Source organism: Clarias gariepinus, chromosome 2 (genome assembly GCF_024256425.1).
Source record: "Clarias gariepinus isolate MV-2021 ecotype Netherlands chromosome 2, CGAR_prim_01v2, whole genome shotgun sequence".
Taxonomy (NCBI): domain Eukaryota; kingdom Metazoa; phylum Chordata; class Actinopteri; order Siluriformes; family Clariidae; genus Clarias; species Clarias gariepinus.
In genome coordinates this window covers 40,807,225-40,826,328 of record NC_071101.1, presented here as the reverse complement: position 1 = coordinate 40,826,328, position 19,104 = coordinate 40,807,225, and the positions used below count along the sequence as shown (strand labels likewise).

At 39.6% G+C, this 19,104-nt stretch overlaps 1 pseudogene; it reads right to left on the bottom strand.

Moving 5' to 3' along the window:
- The window catches only part of LOC128541054 (uncharacterized), a 40,690-nt pseudogene extending 25,507 nt beyond the window's left edge, over positions 1–15,183 (bottom strand).
- Between the last annotated feature and the right edge of the window lie 3,921 nt (positions 15,184–19,104).

Below are 19,104 nucleotides of genomic sequence, written 5' to 3'. Positions count from 1 at the left end.
CACTCACAGCCGAGGGCGAGACTTTGCCACTGGGGAGCAGGTTTGGGTGTATTCCCCCGGAAGGAAAAGGGGGCTCTCGCCTAAGCTCATGTCTCACTGGGTGGGCCCCTGTACGGTAATCGCCCAGCTCTCTGAGGTAGTCTACCGGGTGAGGTTGACGGGGCGGTCGCGAGTGGTCGTGCTCCACCGGGATCGCCTCGCGCCCTACCAGCCCAACGCCAGCGGGACCTCGAACTCTGTAGAGGCCAGTCCGCCTCAGGGAGAGGGTAGCGGCCCTCCTTCCCCCGCAAAAAGACCCCGGTGTTCACAACGCCAGCGCCGACCACCGTCACGCTTTCAGGACTGAGTTCGCCATCGTGACCGGGGACGGTCACAGCTCGGGTGGGGGCAGTGTGGCGTAGGCGGTGTTTTGGGACTAGTAACCATCATGCTTTGCGGGAGGGGTTGTTAGGTGTTCACCTTGTCGAGGAAAGGTGTTTGGGTTAGTGGCTTCGGCCAGGGTGTGTGTGTGTGAGTTAGAAGTGTGTCTTGTTCATCCGTGTTGAACGTGTGGTTGTGTGACTTTTCGTGCCATGTTAAATAAAATACTCCCAGCCATTTGCATTGGGCAGCAAGGAAGCTCTCTCGTCTCTCCTAGTCCCTTCGTGGCAGTGAAAAATGCCACAATATGTAAAATGTAGTATATATGCTAATTAAATTAGTTTGTGTGTTTGTTTGTCCTGTGTGGTTGTCTATCCTGTCTTCAGCATATTCAGTGATTAAACAAAAGAAATGGGAATAAATGTTTTACTGCCATAGACTGAACAGTGTTTAAGGTTTTTGTATCAAACTGAAATTTAGCCTATTTTATTCTCTTTTTTGCCATCAACATCAGCAGTAAACTAATCACTGTGTTAATCACTGTATATGTGTTGAGATTAATATATTTTCTGATTTTAGAGTCACCAGGTATATCAGTGCATTTTGGAAGCTGAGAGGTGGCGCAATGAAAATAAACAGCTTTTCCGGTGGAAATGTTGCTTCACCTCTTGTACATGAACAAGGATGAAGCAGAGAAGGCCCTGTGTAAATTTGACACACTAGAAAATGTTGGAGAAGATGAAAAAGAAGATATTCTAGTGTATTTTTCATTTGTCTTCTCTAAAATGAAGGACATGCTAGTGTTTTTGAAAAATGTAAGAGATACAATGAAAATTAAATTAGTTTACTGTCAAAAAATTTAGGATAATCCCATATAGTTTGTCATTGCATTTTGGATGTGCATCTCTGTATTGTTAATACCTGTTTAGGTAATTTTTTAATAAATGTTATTATTAGTTATCATTGCAATGTGCAAAAATGTTTTACTATCATTAATGTGCTGTGTAAAAGAATTAAAATTTATCAGTCTGAATAGTAGCATACTCTCCTAACATACTTATAATTTAGCGAGTGTATATAGCAAGTAAGGGATAGGAAAATATTAAAAATATAGTGATTGCTGAATAATTAATACATATCCATTAATCAGTCAGAGCGCTCGATACACTGGAAAATTCTGTTCTAAAGTTCAATTGACATTAAAATCACTACCATTTAAAAAAAAAAATGAAAAAAAATTAAATAAAACGAATTTTCAATTCAAAAGTCGATTTAATAATACAATTAAAAAGTCAAATATTTCCATACAATTTTTAAAGTGTAAAATCAATCTGGGCCAGGAGAATTTCACTTTTACTATATAGTTGGGTACCTGCTGTGTATTGTATAGTTCATATTTGCCTGGCCCAGAGAGATTTAAGCTACTAAAATGGTCCTGGAAATCTGGCTTCCTATTCACATTATTGTGCATAATAGAATGACATATTTCCATTTGATATTTAAAGTGTAAAATCAATCTGGGCCAGGACAATTTCACTTTTACTATATAGTTGGGTGCCTGCTAGATGTTGTATAGTTCATATTTGCCTGGCCAGAATGGTTTAACCCACCAAAAACGTTTCATTGATAAACTGCGCAGCTTTCCCCAACGTGAACACTCCCGTTAGTAACGAGGCGAATAAGGAGCTAACTTCAGCCGCAGAGTGAGACGCTGCGCAATAAGAAGCCAAACGAATCGGAAGCTGCGAATAAGGAGCTAACTTCAGCCTCGTAGACATTAGCAAACACCATCCACTGGACTTTACACACATATTTAACACTTCACACCTAAGCAGGTATTTGTAAATACAAGCTAAACAAAATGCATTATATACATGTACACCATAGAAATATTTATAAACATCTCTTAGCTACATCTTCTTCTTTGTCTTTCGGCTGTTCCCTTTCAGGGGTCGCCACAGCGAATCATCTGCCTCCATCTAACCCTATCCTCTGCATCCTCTTCTCTCACACCAACTGACTTCATGTCCTCTCTCACTGCATCCATAAATCTCCTCTTTGGTCTTCCTCTAGACCTCCTGCCTGGCAGTTCCAACCTCAGCATCCTTCTACCGATATATTCCCAAACCACCTCAATCTGGCCTCTCTGACTTTATCTCCAAAACATCTAACGTGGGTTGTCCCTCTAATGAACTCATTCTTAATCCTATCCATCCTTGTCACTCACAAAGAGAACCTCAACATCTTCAGCTCTGCTACCTCCAACTCTGCCTCCTGTCTTTTCTTCAGCGGCACTGTCTCTAAGCCGTAGAGCATCGCTGGTCTCACCACTGTCCTGTACACCTTTCCTTTCATTCTTGCTGATACTCTTTCATCGCACAACACACCTGACACTTTTCTCCACCCATTCCAACCTGCCTGTACCCGCCTCTTCACCTCCTTTCCACACTCTCCATTGCTCTGGACCGTTGACCCCAAGTACTTAAAATCCTGCACCTTCTTTACCTCTGCCCCCTGTAGCCTTACCGATCCTCCTGGGTCCCTCTCATTTACACACATGTATTCCGTCTTGCTGCGGCTAACCTTCATTCCTCTGCTTTCCAGAGCATACCTGCTAAATAACATTACCAATAGCAGTGTTATAAGCTAACCAAAATGAAGCCAAATATATATATTAGCAACCATAATCTAAAGCTATCCAAAACGAGGTGAAACACATTAGAACATTTATAAACATCTGTAAACTCCATAAGACATTAGCTTAGCCACCGGGAAAGTTTGCTACATAAGCCAACATGTTAGCAGTGTTATCTACATGCTACACTAAACTATGTAAATAGCATTAAGAGCCAATGTGTCACATAAACTGACAAAAGCTAGCTGAAGTGAGGAAAATATTTACTAATATTAGTTTAATATTATCAGAATAAGAGTTATATAAGACTTAATAACTTGCCCATTGTCATAGCAGTTTGCTTGAATGTCCTCTGCTGGATCTGTTCTCTCTTCAAAATGCACAGTCGTCTTCTAAGGTAAATGTAAACTCTTCCTCACTGTCCAGAACATTCTGTAGTGCGCGCCATCTTTCAAACGTGCATAAAAACTCACTGAATCTGTGTGCAAACTCTGTGTTTTCAAGCCTGTCTGTGTGTGTGTGTGTTTCGTGCCGTTGCCCGGGGGGCGTGGTCTTGTATGTAGATTACCCTGTGACTGTTTTCCATGTGAATGGCGTGTGGGCGTGTCCTGCCTCGGGTCATTAAGCAGATAATGAAGTGCGACAAAAATTCTGTGCCTCTCCTTGGTTTCATACGGATTACATAAACTGAGAATATTTCTTTTCAATGTGACTTGCATCATTTAAAAGTAAACCCTTTAAGCTTTCTATGGATATATTTTAATGTCTGTCTGTGCAGTATTCGCAGAGTTTCAGTTCATTTTAGTGACATTCAAAAAGATTTTCGCGGAGACTGAGACAGCTAAAAGCAGGCCCCAGAGGGTTAAGTTCAGTTTTGGTGAATGGTGCAGAATAAACAGTTAAAAAGGATTTTGTGTGCTCTCGTTTTTATTGTTTTTTATATTACAAAGTGTTTAAGCGAACCCGGCATAAATGCTCGGTCACATTAACAAGAGTGTGGTAATGTTAATTGTAAGATGGCAGGCAAGTTGTTCGCGACCTAGAACTTGGGCAGACATTATGCAAATATGTTACGTAGTGACGTGGATCCGTAACAGAGAAAAATTAGATTTGCTAACGACTCGTTTAGGCGCATGTGAGCCGACTCTTTTTTTAATAGACAAAAACTTCATTTATTGTGCACTGTCAGCGTGCAGATAGTTTATGTTCACATACAGCTACATGACACACTGCATGAGAGATACAGTGGTTACTCAAGGGGAATGTCTATGACTGCCATGCACTCTGTCGCGGCAAACGGCAACAGCCAAAATGAATCAGTCGCAATTCAAAGTAATTTGTGAAATGACCGCCAGGTGGCGCAAAGGGACATTTTGCACACAGCTGCAATTAATTTTGTTTAGACAGACTCTATGTTTCTATCTGTCTATTGTTATTTTTATTATTAAAGAAAACAGCACAAACAACAGCTCAAGGGCTTGTAAAAACATTTTTATTTTAAACGGTAAAAATGTCAATTTTGGAGTCAGTCGTCCGAGCATAATGTAATAATCTTTGTATGATAAAATGACTCGTGGCATGAATCTACACGAGGCGCTTCAGTTTCAAATAATCATTCACCGCTGAACCCAAACAGCAAAAGAACATGATAACAATCTAAAGAATAACATTCATCTTGATTTTAGCTGTTTATGTCCAGCACTGAATAATTATTTAATTACTAATAATTAAAGCTGCTCACATCGCACGCGCTTTCACTTTAAAAAAAATGCAGTGTTTAATCAGCAAGTATATGTCGCCTCTCTTTATGAGAGATAAATATTCTGACTGAAACAAAGCTGCTCGTGTCGGCTCATATCGGGAGCATTTTGATCAAAGTGGAGATGAAAAGTGAAAGTGTGTACCAACAACATAGCACAATGCATGTGTGTGAATGGCTGAAATGTGGTTGTGAATAAATCTTTTAGTGAATGTAAAACGTTCGCGTGAACCCACAGCGCGCGTGTGCGCTCTTTCAGTGCGCGCGCTGATATGAGAGATTTATAAGAGATTTTTCTTTGCCAGAAATATAACAAACACACATTTATATGTGTTAAATAAGCGCTGTCTTTGTGGCGCTGTGCGAAACGCACGCCGATGTGAGCCGGTTTATTTCAGATGGTTGTGTATCGAGTGATTAAAAACAAAACAAGGCATGTTATGATAAGGGAACTTTCTATCTCTTCCATTCCAGTGATTAAAAAACGGTAAAAATGTAAATTTTGGAATCCACAGACGCTTAGTGGTCCGAGCAACGTAATAATCTTTGTATGATAAAATGACTCGTGGCATGAATCTACACGGAGCGCTTCAGTTTTAAATAATCATTCAATAACATGATAATAATAATCAAAAATAAAATAATATTGTTCTTTTTGCTGTTTATGTCCACAATTTAATAATTATTTAATTATCAATAATTAAAGCTGCTCACATCGCGCGCGCTTTTACTTTAAAAAAAAATTGCAGTGTTTAATCAGCAAGTAATAAGTAAATATGTCGCCTCTCTTTATGCTAGAGGAATATTCTGACTGAAACAAACCTGCTTGTGTCGGCTCATATCGGGAGCATTTTGATCAAAGGGGAGATTAGAAGGGGAAAAGTAAAAGTGTGTACAAACAACATAGCATAATGCATGTGTGTGAATGGATGAAATGTGGTTGTGAATAAATCTTTTAATGTAAAATGTTCGCGTGAACCTGATATGAGAGATTTATAAGAGATTTCTCTTTCCCAGAAATTTCCCAGAAATATAACAAACACACATTTATACGTGTTAAAACGCATATTTAAACGCACGCCGATGCCTTATCTCAGTCATAATATACAAATATGTTTTAGCTGTGTAGTAGACCGCACGCGCACAACCACTCACGGGCGAGCTTCTGAATACACCGTTTTAACGGGGGTGGGGATAAGAAACACCGCACCGGCAGAACTAAACTAATGATTATGAATGCGTCGGGGAAAACAGCAGGGAAACTGACTGGGCATTTTAATAATTCATTGATAAGTTGATGTCTTTTCGTTTCGGCTGTGAGTGGATGCGCTGTAGTAATCCACGTTTTTATACGAATTACATAAGCTGATTTTTTTCAATTAGTTTATATAAAAGCAGACATTTTGTAAGTATATATCTGTAAGTATATATTTTTCACGTCTGTGAGGCGAGTATACACGGAGTTTCGGTTTATTTTCTGACGCGCTCAAGTTCACCGAAACGATACAGAATAGCGCTGTATCCCTGTTTGCTTTCATTATTTTACAACATCATAACGTTTTGTCGTCATTGTGCGTGCACTTAAATAAAAGTAAAGTCTTATAAAGGCTATGTAGCTTATATAGGTTTATTATATAGTTTTTGCCCATTAATCTGACAACAACTGTGACTCACCCACTTTTTCTGATACACACACCCAGAGTTTTCTGGCTACGCGAGTGTTACACATGATAAAATATAAAGTCTCACTGTGTTAACATTTACTTTGCTTAAATTCTATGGAACTAAGAAACGCCTATATTTAAGTTCTAAATTTGTACTGTAATTTTAGTACTGTGATGATAAATTCGTTTAATGTTTCACTTGTATTTTATAAGGATTTTGCCGGCGGTGGTACAGCGCAACAGGGGTACTGGGGTGTAAAAATGTAATTTGTTAAAATGTTTTTATTATTTATTAAAGAACATTATGATGATCATAACAGCCTACTGCATTTAATTCTTATAATAACGCAAAAACACATCGACATCTGCTGACGCAGTAGCACGGCCTGACAATGTTAGAATTTTTATGGTAATTTATTTCCGTTTATTTTAGGTAATAAATCTACTACAAATTTAAAGAACACAAAGAATAAAATGACAAAAAACATACATGCGTAGCTTTTCTAATTACAGATGATAAAATCTAAAGGCTCACTGTGTTACGTTTACTTAGCTTAAATTCGATCCTAATAAGATTTAATTTAAATTCTACATTCGTACTGTAATTTTAATACTGTGATTACGAATTCGTTTAACTACAATGTTTCACTTGATTTTATCCGCTACTATGTGCAGCTCTAACGGAGCGCGGCTCATTAATCTTTGAAAAAATTAACTGATGCCCGAGGCGTCAGTCTATAGTTATATAGCGCCACTCAGCGGTAGAAGCCAGCAAACGCACAAACCCAAATGTCGCCACCGTGAGGCGTGGCGGTAAAACCAGAATACCGCATGAGTAACATCTGAAATGTTTGAAAAAGCATAATAGGGCCACTTTAAAGTAACTGATACCACGTTACACCCAGTTTCCTTTCAAATATGGCAGCTCTGGATAAGGAATAATGTTGATTCTTTTTTTAGTGTTCAATTATGGCTGCTTGTCCAGATGCACCAAAAAAGTCTAAGTCTACTTTGACAAGAATTTAAACTTTTTTAGAGCATGAAAAGATTCAATATTGGGAATTGACGAATAGATGTACCGCCGGCTTCATTTTCAATGAAGAAAAAGAAAATGTTGCGTTGTTTAAGTTATCGAGACCAGGAAACATACACTGGAGTAAAGCTACAGAGAGAATAACTTCGGGTTAATTAGAAAAAGTTCCGTAAACAGTGTGAGGACCTCGAATGTTACATAGTATTGAACGTGTTTTCACCAGAGGCTTTTAAACATAAATGGACAAGCAAGTGTAATGGGCTAAGAAAATGCTGTTATGAGGTTACTTTAAACATTGTCATCCCCATATATATGTGTTTTTGTTGTTGTTTGTTTTGTTAAGTTTCTTAGTATTTTTCAAGTCCTGTTAAAACTAGTATATTGTGGTGACATTACACCACCATGCCCATAGATGGCGCACCAGGCACCTGTGAAATATACGAGAGAGTAAACTTTCCTCTGATCAGCGGCAGTGTTGCCAACTTAGCGACTTTGTCGCTATATTTAGCGACTTTTCAAATCCCTCTAGCGACAATTTTTTAAAAAGCAACTAGCGACAAATCTGGCGACTTGTTGTTGTGTTACTGGAGACTTTTGGAGACTCTGATGTGTCTGTACTGACTCTTCTCAACTTGCCACAGCAGCTGCCGCCGCCGGCCCCTCCCCCGTCCTAAAGCACTCACAGACAGGCCTGTCCTCTCGCAGGAGTCCCCCCCCCCAGCTGCAGTTACAGCAGGAGATGCTCACTCCTACGAGTCTTGACTGCAAATGAATTGCCCATGCGCGAATCCGCCGTTAAGTGATTCCGCCCTGGCTTGTAAGCGGGATGTATATAAAAAATATCCTGTTCCGATGCATATTAAAAAATGTTACAATGTTATGGGTAAACTGTTCATGTTTTAAGGTTCTAAGTGGATTATAAGATTATAAAGATAAAAAAAAAAACAAGCAAAAAAAACAAAAAAAACAGAAAAAAAAAAACCAACTCCGCCAAAGTGTCTCATTTGGGTCACTTTTGCCGGTCCCAAGCCCGGGTAAAGGAGGAGGGTAGGAATTGTGACATTAAAAAAACTAAACTAATGTTAACCAGTAACACTAGCTTTCCTGTTCTTTTTGTTAACTATATTTTTTATTTTATTTAGGCTATTATATATATAAAAAAATTAAAACAGAGGCCTACCATAAGCATGTATTATTCTTTTTCTATTTTATCATCAGCATTTGCTAAATGCACTGTGTATAAGCTAACTGAGACATGGCATAGCATTTGCATGTCTTTGCTCTTTTGTTAATTTTAATTCCTTTAAATGTCCTCATTTATAAGTCCCTTTGGATAAAAACATCTGCTAAATATAGTAATATATATTTATATATCTATGTATAAAAACTACGACGGTACGATGGAGCTTTAGTGCCACGTTAAAAATAAAAAAATATGTAAATCTACAAGAATAAACTCAATGTTATGAGATAAAAGTCGAAATGTTACAAATGGGTTTGTCAGATACAAATACACATTCTTACCATATTTCAAGCTTCAAATAAGTGTCACGTAACTTTATGAAAGCCATATGACAGAATTGTCTCTTACTTTCGGTTTCTGAATTTGCAAATAACTTGCATGTGCAGCTTCTTTTTTTTAAATTAATGTTTCATGTAATTTCAATTAGAAGCATGCTTGTCAGATTGAAACAGTCAATCCAAAGTGTTTTAGGGTTCTGCCTTTCATGCTGGGTTCAGTTCAGTCGCCATTTTGGATGTTTCTCAGCGTGTGCATGAGCTATATAAAACAAGAGAAGGGAGATTTTGGATTTATATTTTAAGTGCAATAAGTCCACAGTCACTGGACCTGAACCCAATCAAGATGGTTTGGGGTAAGCTGGACCGCAGAGTGAAGGCAAAGGGGCCAACAAGAGCTAAACACCTCTGGGAACTCCTTCAAGACTGTTGGAAACCATTTCAGGTGACTACCTCTTGAAGCTCATCGAGAGAATGCCAAGAGTGTGCAAAGCAGTAACCAGAGCAAAGGGTGGCTATTTTGAAGAAACTAGAATATAAAACATGTTTTTAGTTATTTCACCTTTTTTTGTTAAGTACATAACTCCACATGTGTTCATTCATAGTTTTAATGCCTTCAGTGAGAATCTACCAATGTAAATGGTCATGAAAATAAAGAAAACACATTGAATGAGTGAAGGTGTGTCCAAACTTTTGGCCTGTACTGTATATTATACACTGTCAGACCCAGGGTCGTATGGTGGTGTTGAAAGTTTGCAAAGAGCTATCATTGAGAAAACAGGAAAAAGAGTTAATGATACTGAGATAAAAAAAATTGGTTAGCAGAGCAGGATGCATACACTCTACATAAACCGGTATCTACAAAGTTAAAAAAACAAGGTTTTTTAAGTTTATAGCTAAACTACACTTCAGACTGGCTAAGCATTTGTTCCGTCTGTAAAAATGATAGATAGGGGTTATATAGATTCACAAGCCTATATTGAATACTACATGACCCAGGCCGGAAATGGATTGCCAGGGTACTACGGAACTCCCACCACCCAGGAGGTCTGCAGGAGGTCTGTTCAAGGGTCTTTTTTAAATGGCGGTTCCGTTCATTAAAAGAGGATTCTCTATTGCTAAACCACATTTAAAAACAGCTGCCAAGGGTTTTGTTAATGATGTAGTGAGAAACGTCATGACCAAGATGCAATTTCAGAATCAAGACGGATCGGGTCTTGCAATGATTTCGCGTAAACACTTTAAAAGACCTCTGGGTCAACGTCACATGATTCCCATTAAAAGGCGCAAGGTAACTAAAATCAAGACCAGTGTGAAAAAGAAGCAAAGAGGGAGCAAGCCCCATCGAATCTCTTACCAAAGGAAGCAGCTAAACATTTTTTACCATCATGGCTTTCTTACACAGTCTGTCCCCAGAGTGTACAAGGTCAGAATTGGATATTTTCACACTACCTTATACCCAAACGAGTATTGAAAATTACACTTATGTTGAAATTCCTCCACTTTACACTCTGTCGCTCCTTTTGTACAGTACCTAAAACTATCATTTTTGAAATGGTAGACAATGACGGAGCATATAATAAAATCCTTTTAATTTTAAACATTTTGACACAGAATTTGTGGCACTTTGTGTAGATGGAACACAATACCCTGCAAAACCGTTTCAACCCGTCTTCCACATGGGTAATGTGGTCCATGAATTCCACTCTTAATTTTAGCATCAGGAAAACAACTAAAGGATCATGCCTTAGCAATCAATAGGTCGGAGTACCTGAACGGATATACATTGTTTTGCGTTCAACCTTAATCCGGATGATGATTGTGGGCAACATTTTTAATTGATAAAGTCTGGGAATATGCGTTTGGAACTCCGAGTACAGTAAATCTGATCGTTTACGCCAATTTTGACAGAATTGTGGAAATTAATAACAGAAGAAACGTGCTGATTGATTACCAGTGAAGAAATGGACACAAGAGAACTAACGGATGTTATGAGAAGTTGTCCTAAAATAGATAAAATATTTCACAGAGTGGTGGCCTGCAACGACCTACCTATGAATACGCTAACTGAGTTTCCGGCTATGTTCATAGTGAATACAAATCCGAGACACATGCCGGGCAAGCACTGGTTAGCCTTGTACCTTAATGATGAGTCGATGAGTCATTTAAAAATCTACCCAGATAGAACGTTTAAGAGGGTTAGATTTAAACACGGTATGAGGGTTAAATGAATTGTCATCACTTTTAGGGGGTGAAGAAAATGGGGAAACAAAATGAGTAGGAGGTGATGGGTGGTAAGAAGCTTTAGATCTTTTTATGTCAGATAGTTTACATCGGACATCTCCGTTAGGTACTGTTGAAAATGGTATGTTTAATTTAACTATGGTGTGTAATAACTCTTTCCACCCTAATGGTCTCCGTTCATTGGATACTTTATGAGGGGCATTGAGACTCCTAATCAAATCCACCATGTGGGATCCTTCAATAGTTTTTCCTTTAAAAACAAATTTATCATTACCATTCAAGCATTTTTCTTGCTCCTTGCAGAAATGTTAGCAAGCGCTTCTTGTACAATTCCGTCTTTTTGGAGGTGAGGAGCTTCAGTTGCTGTAGCTTCTGCTTTACTTTCCAGTATATTTGGTAGAGACAGGGTCAGCTAAGCGGTTTCCTGATCACCCAGCTTAACCAGGTTTAAATATTTTTTTGCAGGGCCGCCGTGTAGAGCTTTGCCTACTCATATTTGTTCAAATCTGTCTTTGACAAAATGTGTCAGATGGTCTCATCCAAGTTGTTTTCAACAGTTTTTCAAGATGAGTTTGGTCAATGCATGGCGTAAAATAACCTTTCTCTTTCGGGACCCATATAATGACTTTAACAATGGTAGGGATTTTTTCAAGCGAACTGACATTATTATCTATACGTTAAAGACTTTTTCTTTGGGACATACACAGCAGGATTCTCTTGTGGAAACACCCCAGACCGGGGACAGAGTTTTTCTGGTCAACAAATAAATACCCGTAAGGTCTAGAAGTGGCATCTTGAAAACATTCAAAATACAAAATACTTGCTGTTGCCGGGATACATTAGACGTGTTAGTACGCTGATCTGAAACTTATCTCTGGGGTTTTTGAAAAGAACCATGTAATTGGTGTTCAGGGTAATTGTTTTATTGTCCTGCCTTGAAAAAAAAAATTCTGAACCAAATAAATAACCTACAGGTTGCAATGATGCGTGTATTTAGTAAAAGCCTTTTCTACTTCGTTGTTTTTACTCGCAGAGTACGTAAGTCGTCGATTACCAATAAGTTTGCTTTGCTAGGGGGAAACAGTTCATCATCACACAAAGAATCAGGGTTCCTTCAAGAAGTTTAATATTTAATCTCCCAAACAATTCATCGTACAGAGGTTGCCAACACGTGTTACACCATACAATGTTTTCAGGAACTAGCGACATTACGTCCTCACAGTTTTCCAACAACATTTTAATAAAATAAGACTTTCCACTATTACTGAGTCCGCACACAAAACAAGAAAAAGGCACTAGCATCCTCGCATCAAAAGCGGAGACGTTCATGTTCGATCAAGTTTTAAAACACAACGTCTCGGGTTACTTTGCTGTAACGCTGTTTCCTGAAAAAGCGGGAACGAGATGCTGTGTGAACGAGAAGGCTTCGAGAACAACTTGGTGCATGGTCGAGAATGGAACTTTCGGAAGATAGTTCAGGTGATGATGCAGAATAGCTTTGACTAGTCCAGGGGCAAAGTCTAGGCAGGATGGGGAGACTGCCAGATCTCCAATTCTCTCCAAAGAAGTAATGGCCATAAGAAAAACCATCTTAGGGTCAGAAGCCTAACAGGCGCTGACTCTAGTGGTTCGAAAGGGGTGTCAAGTCCCAAGAAGGGACTGTCGCTCTAGTGGGCGGCCACAACCGTTTAGCTCCACGAATAAAACGGGCAACTAAAGTGTGTTTTCCCACAGAAACCCCATCAGTCAGAACATGACAAGTCGAAATAGCGGCAACGTACGTTCTGAGAGTACTAGGGCATAAGCCCGAGGACAACTTTTCTCGCAGAAGCTCCAGCACCGAAACAATTCGGCAGTGGACTGCGTCTACATGTTTTGCCATGCACCAACTTTCAAATACATTCCATTTAAGGGCAAGAGTTCTTCTAATGGAGGGAACCCTAGCACTGAGAATAGTTTCAATTACGCTGGCTGGAAGACCAGCATCTCTTAATTGGTCCCCCTCAGGGGCCAGACGTGAAGGTTCCAGAGCTCGGGCCGGGGATGAAATATTGTCCCCTGCGCCTGAGACAGAAGATCCCTCCTCACTGGAATCACCTACGGTGAGCCGTCGAGGAGAGATATTAGATTCGAGAACCACACTCTGGTCGTCCAACAGGGCGCTATCAATAAGAGGCGCAAACCCTCACCAGGACTTCCAGGAGCAGAGCTATTGGAGGAAATGCATAATGACGTAATCTGGGCCACGTATGGGCCATCACATTCAGACCCAGGGGAGCTGGAAAAGTCAGAGAGAAGTAAAGGGGACATTGTGCTGTTCCTTGCGAGGCAAAGAGGTCCACCTCTGCTACATAAAATCTCTCCCAGATTTGACTGACTACTTCGGGGTGGATTTTCCATTCCCCATGTGTCACAACTTGTCTGGACAGCAAGTCTGCTCCCACATTCATATGCCCTGGAATGTAAATCGCCCTGAGGGACAGGAACTTGTCCTGTGCCCGAAGCAGAACCTGGTGCGCTAGCTTGTTCAAGTGGCACGAGCGCAGTCCGCCCTGGCAATTTATGTACGAGACTACCGTAGTGTTGTCCACCCGCACTAGGACATGGTAGCCTCTCAACTGCTGAAGAAAGTGTTTCAGGGCCAGAAATAGAGCCATCATTTCGAGGCAATTGATGTGCCACGCGAGAAGATGACCTCTCCAGATCCCTTGGTTTGGACGGCCATCTAAGACTGCACCCCAGCCCGTAAGGGAAGCATCTGTCGTTAGCGTCTTGCGACGACAAGACGGACTTAGAGTGGGACCCAAGTGTATGAAGCCCCTGGCGTGTAACCCTTATTTGCCTCTGGGGATTGGCCCTTAAATGAAATCCCCTGGCACTTAGCCACAACTGAAACGATCTCATGTGCAGAAGGCCCAAGGGTATCACCGGGGATGCAGCTGCCATGAGACTTAAAAACACTGAAAGTAATAAACAATCACTTTCTGGCCTAGCCTGATTTCCTTTAGGGTATTGAGAATGAATTCGACACGCGCAGAAGACAGCTGTGCCTGGATTGCGATCGAAATCCATATAACACCTAAATACGTTGTCCTCTAAACAGGAAAGAGAACGCCTCTCCCGGCGTTGAGTCTCAATCCTAAATAATCAAGGTGAGCTAGGACGACATCTCGATGTCCCAAGACTGAGTCAAAATCAGCCAGTCATCTAGGTATTTTAGGATACGGAGAGTGGGGAGTGTGGGCTCTTTCAGGGAGGATAAGCTCCCAGGAGAGAGATAGCCCGCAAGTGTCTCTTCAATCTGGGGCATCATCATATAATCCTGCGCTTTCGCATCAACAACATTCGAATAAATCGATGTCAATGGCACAAAAACACGGGATGAATACGGCTTATTCCATGAATGAGTTAACTTGACATAGAGGTCGCCAAAGAAGGGTAGAGACCATCGTTGAGGCCCCTCCTTCGGCCACCCAACAGAAACCTGTTGTCTAACATTGAGCGCTTGGGGGATTTTTTTTTTTTCCTGCGGCCAATAGAGGTGTAAGCATTCGACCGCGCGTGTTACCACCTCTAATAACTCCTGATACGCTTATTCATCGCTAGAGGAGCGCTCTGAGGTGATAGTTTCCATCTCCGCGGAAGCGATAGAGGAAGTTTCTTCCGCCCCTTCACAAGAAGCGCTGGACGATAAAGGCTCATCATCCGGCGAGAGAGCGAGAAAAAGGGAGGATTCCGTCTCATGTGCTTCCGCCAGATCAGCACGCGAACCCCAGGAATGCGCCGCGGCTCGCAGTTTTGTTTTAAAGAAGGCGAGCCAAGCGCGAAGGACTTTAATATGAAGGAGATCGCAATGCTCACATCCTTCCTCAAGCCCAAGGATAGCGTGCTCTTCCCCCAAACACTCAAAACAGAAAGCGTGGAGACGCATCAGAGCCCCACGCATCAGAGCATTGTCTAACTCTGCCATCTTTCTATAGGTAGTAATAAGACACTTTTTATTTTTGCTTACTTTTTGCTTTAAAAAAAGTGCTTGCACACACGCACACACAATAGGGTCACAAAGGATGTTTCCGGTTCAGTCCTATTTATAACTTGCAGGTGCACCTCATCAAATGACGTCACCTGACCGAGGTTATACAGGGTGACACAGAATAAAGGGAATTTTTAAAAGGCGTAATGGAGCGACATCACACACTGCACAGCAATTTAAAAAAAATGATAAATTCCATCAATGTTTCGTAAATGGCAAATTTTAGGTTTCAATTACTATTGGATTGTAAAAAAGTTCCCGTTTTTTTGTGTCACCCTGTATAAGCCAAAGTTTTGGCGTGTTTGACAAACACGTGCTTTACAACCGGTGGAACAAAGAGACGTTCCCATAGCGTTTCACGCAGTATTGAGTGTAGCTTTTGAAAGGGAACAACAAAAGCATAAATCAGATAAATACATACAGTATATACACATATACATTTATACACATAAACGTATATAAAGAGTCTTAATAGCCGTAAGAGAGAGTTATAAAGTCAGCCAGTAAAACACACTTATCCTACACAACCCTGAACCTTTTCAACTGTGGCTTGTTTTTCAAATGAAAGCCCTTTTTATCTCACACAATTAGATTTTGCGTGGTTATAAGCTGACTAGTTTGATGAAAATGCTGATGAATACATTAGCATTCCCAGGTTGTATCAGTCTATCGTCTGCGTAACGCCATTGCACAGTTGCAACATCATCATTCAAAAAAGAGAACTTATTCACGTTATACATATCAGAAAACATGAAAAGTGTCGGATGTACAGTATTATCAAAGTGCCAAACTTTAAAGATTTTTTAAATTTTGTAACCCTTTTCTACAGCTTTTGCAATTAGAAGCCCATGTCCCAATAAGGCTCTATCCCGATCTGAGTGGTTACACTGCTTTTGCTAAAGCTCAGCGCACTGCATAAAGGAAAGAGGAGTTTGCTTTTTACCCGAAAGGGAAGAACAGGTGCCCACAGACCTGGAGGTGGTAAAACCTTTGCTCTATAATACCAAAGTAGTTTTCTAAAGGCTGAAAGTTACGGAAATTATGGTAGGGTGACCGATCGGGTACGTCTTTGTCTTATTTACGTATGGGTAAAGAGATAGGAAAACGTAGTAATCATTTTCTCACTCGGCTGTGCAACATAATGTAAATAAAGCGTGTTAGTTCGACCGCCATAAAGGGCATCACGAGGGTTTAAACGCTTCGGAAAATCAAAGTCCTTCAGAAAGGTTATAACCTGGTTATCCGTTTTCTTCACTTCATTTCATTCGTGTTCCCACATCACTGTGACTTGTAATTATGAACTTCTTGCAAGTTTATTTTTTTTTCCCATCGATTTTTGACGGACATCTCCAAAGCTAGTTTGAGATGAGCTAAGAGGATGCGGGGTCATGGAAGGAAAACACTTTTCACACCTGTGATAAAAACAACCAAGAAACTCAAAAGCCTTTTGCGTCTGACCCACTTTACAATAACCATCTACAAAAAAGTTACTGAACCTTACTGCACCCTCCTTCAAAGCATGCCGAATTGGCAGATTTTGCGTGACCGAGATGTAGTTGAGCCACTGAATTGACGATGTTGAGAAAGATTTCTGCCTATTGATGTAATTGTCAAGCGGCGGAATCGCTAAAGGTGTTTTTAGAAAGGAAACATGGTCCTAAAGATTTTCACACAGACAGAAGCAATTGTTATTCATTTAAAAGGGTCAACCTTTGTACTTTGGAGAATTTCATTTCTGAAAGCTAAACACCCCTTTTTCAAAATGTCGACGTCATTTACACAGTATTCAGCTATCTATATCCTAAAATCAAAGACTTTGTCAGATACCGTTGCATACCACTTAAAAACTCTTCTCTATCTTTAGGCATCATGCTATCCACACCGTAAAATTTAGGCTCAGGATAAGGACCTACATAGTTTTGGTGGTCTAAGGTGTTCCGGAAATGTGGAAAATAACCTTTTTTTTCTGAAAACCCCATGGCTTTAGGGAGGCTGCTAAGGTTTATGGGCAAGAAAGACAGGCTATAGCTAAAGCATAAAATTTTACCACCTTGCGCAATGATATCAGGCGTTATTCCTTCTTTCACTAAATGATTTAACAAAAGGTATGAATCGAACCCTCTAGCATTATGTGCTATAAAGGTATAGCCTTTGTATTTGGGTGAAATCCTTTCTTTTTGCCACATCTATCAAACTGTTTAAAATCTCTAAAACATAATTATAAAAATCTGCAAAACTGTCAACATTAGCGATCAAGGTAAAATTCACTCTCCTTCTTATCTCAGTGTTATTGAATTTGTCACGATTAACTATCCTAATATTAGGATCTAACCCGTTACCGAATTGTGCATTTTGAACATTGGGAGATGGTACATTTTCCTCATCGACATCTATTTGCACATTTTGAACAACAGGGGATAGTACGCTCTCCTCAGCGTTATCTATTTGAGGGTTTGACGTTTCAGGGGTGTGTTGATTATCAGTTACAGAGTTTTGTGAAACGTTGACAGGGGGATTGAATAAGTTAACCAGATTGTCATTTAACATTATAAGACTTTGATTAAGATCATGAAGCAAATCTAGAGGAGGTAATGGTCATTGAGAAGTTTATGGAGATGTGACGTTACTGATGCGATATTGAGGAGATAAGTTCAATGTTTCGTTCAAACGATTGACCGCTTTAATTAAATCCGGGTTTAACTGTGTAGATGACGGTTGATAATTTAGGCTATTTTGCAACATTAACAAATTACGATTTTATTAAAAAAAAAAAACTAAAAATAAAAACAAATAACCTGCACTTTACCTTTTAAAAAAAGTAAAAATAATTCCCAACAGATAAGTGTTGACGTTTGTGCGCGCAGGCACTGTGTGTGTGCAAAGAGGGTGCATCTGTATCTGTTTTGAAGGCGAAAGGAGGAGGCGGTGGAACGAGGACTGTAAAGGCGAGAGAGTGTGTGTGTGTGTGTGTGTGTAATGTGCGTGCACATAACACACAATTACGGGGTGATTGTTTTATCGGAAAAATTAGCAAGGAACATCGCTAGTCACACTCGCGCAAAAGAGTATGGTGAATATGTCACCTTTGACCTTTAGCTGTCAAAAATGAAATATAGTAATTGTAATATAAATATTCACATCACCTTTGGCATGACCTTTGACCATTCAAGCAATCAATCAAACTTTTGACATTTTCACCCAGATCTATCTCTTTCTCATCTGTATTATTATTTGAACTTCATGTTCATGGCTTACGGAATATCCTAAATGTATATCAATTATAAATATGGGCACAAATTAAGATTAGATAATTCCTTTTGCTGAAATGAGATTTTGGAGTTTGCTTCCTGCATGATGCTAATCACGCCCCTTTATGAAATGAATCAATTAAGTCATGTTATTTATTTTAATGATTTTAAGTACAAGGATTTAGTAACATAACTTTGAATGTTAACTTATTACGACAACAAATACATGCAGTTAAGGTTTAACTATCCAAATTAACCTGATTTCACCTCATATTATATTTATAGTGGGTCTCTAGTAAATGTAGGTTATGTAGGAGTTCTATCCAGTTCAATGCAGGATGGATTTTAGTAATAAAATACTAATGGTAAGTAAAGCAGGCATTTTATTCTATACACTACAATTAATTATTTAGTATAGAACTTAACAATTGATTTTCAATTACAATTCAATTACTTTATTTCTAATTAATTCTTGGTGACTTATACATGGAATACCTTTACATACATCATTACAGATAATACACCATCACCATTAAATATCATAAATTAGTAAATAGTTGGCTGCGTATAATATTACACATTGGAATATTACAGAATGAGTACTACAATA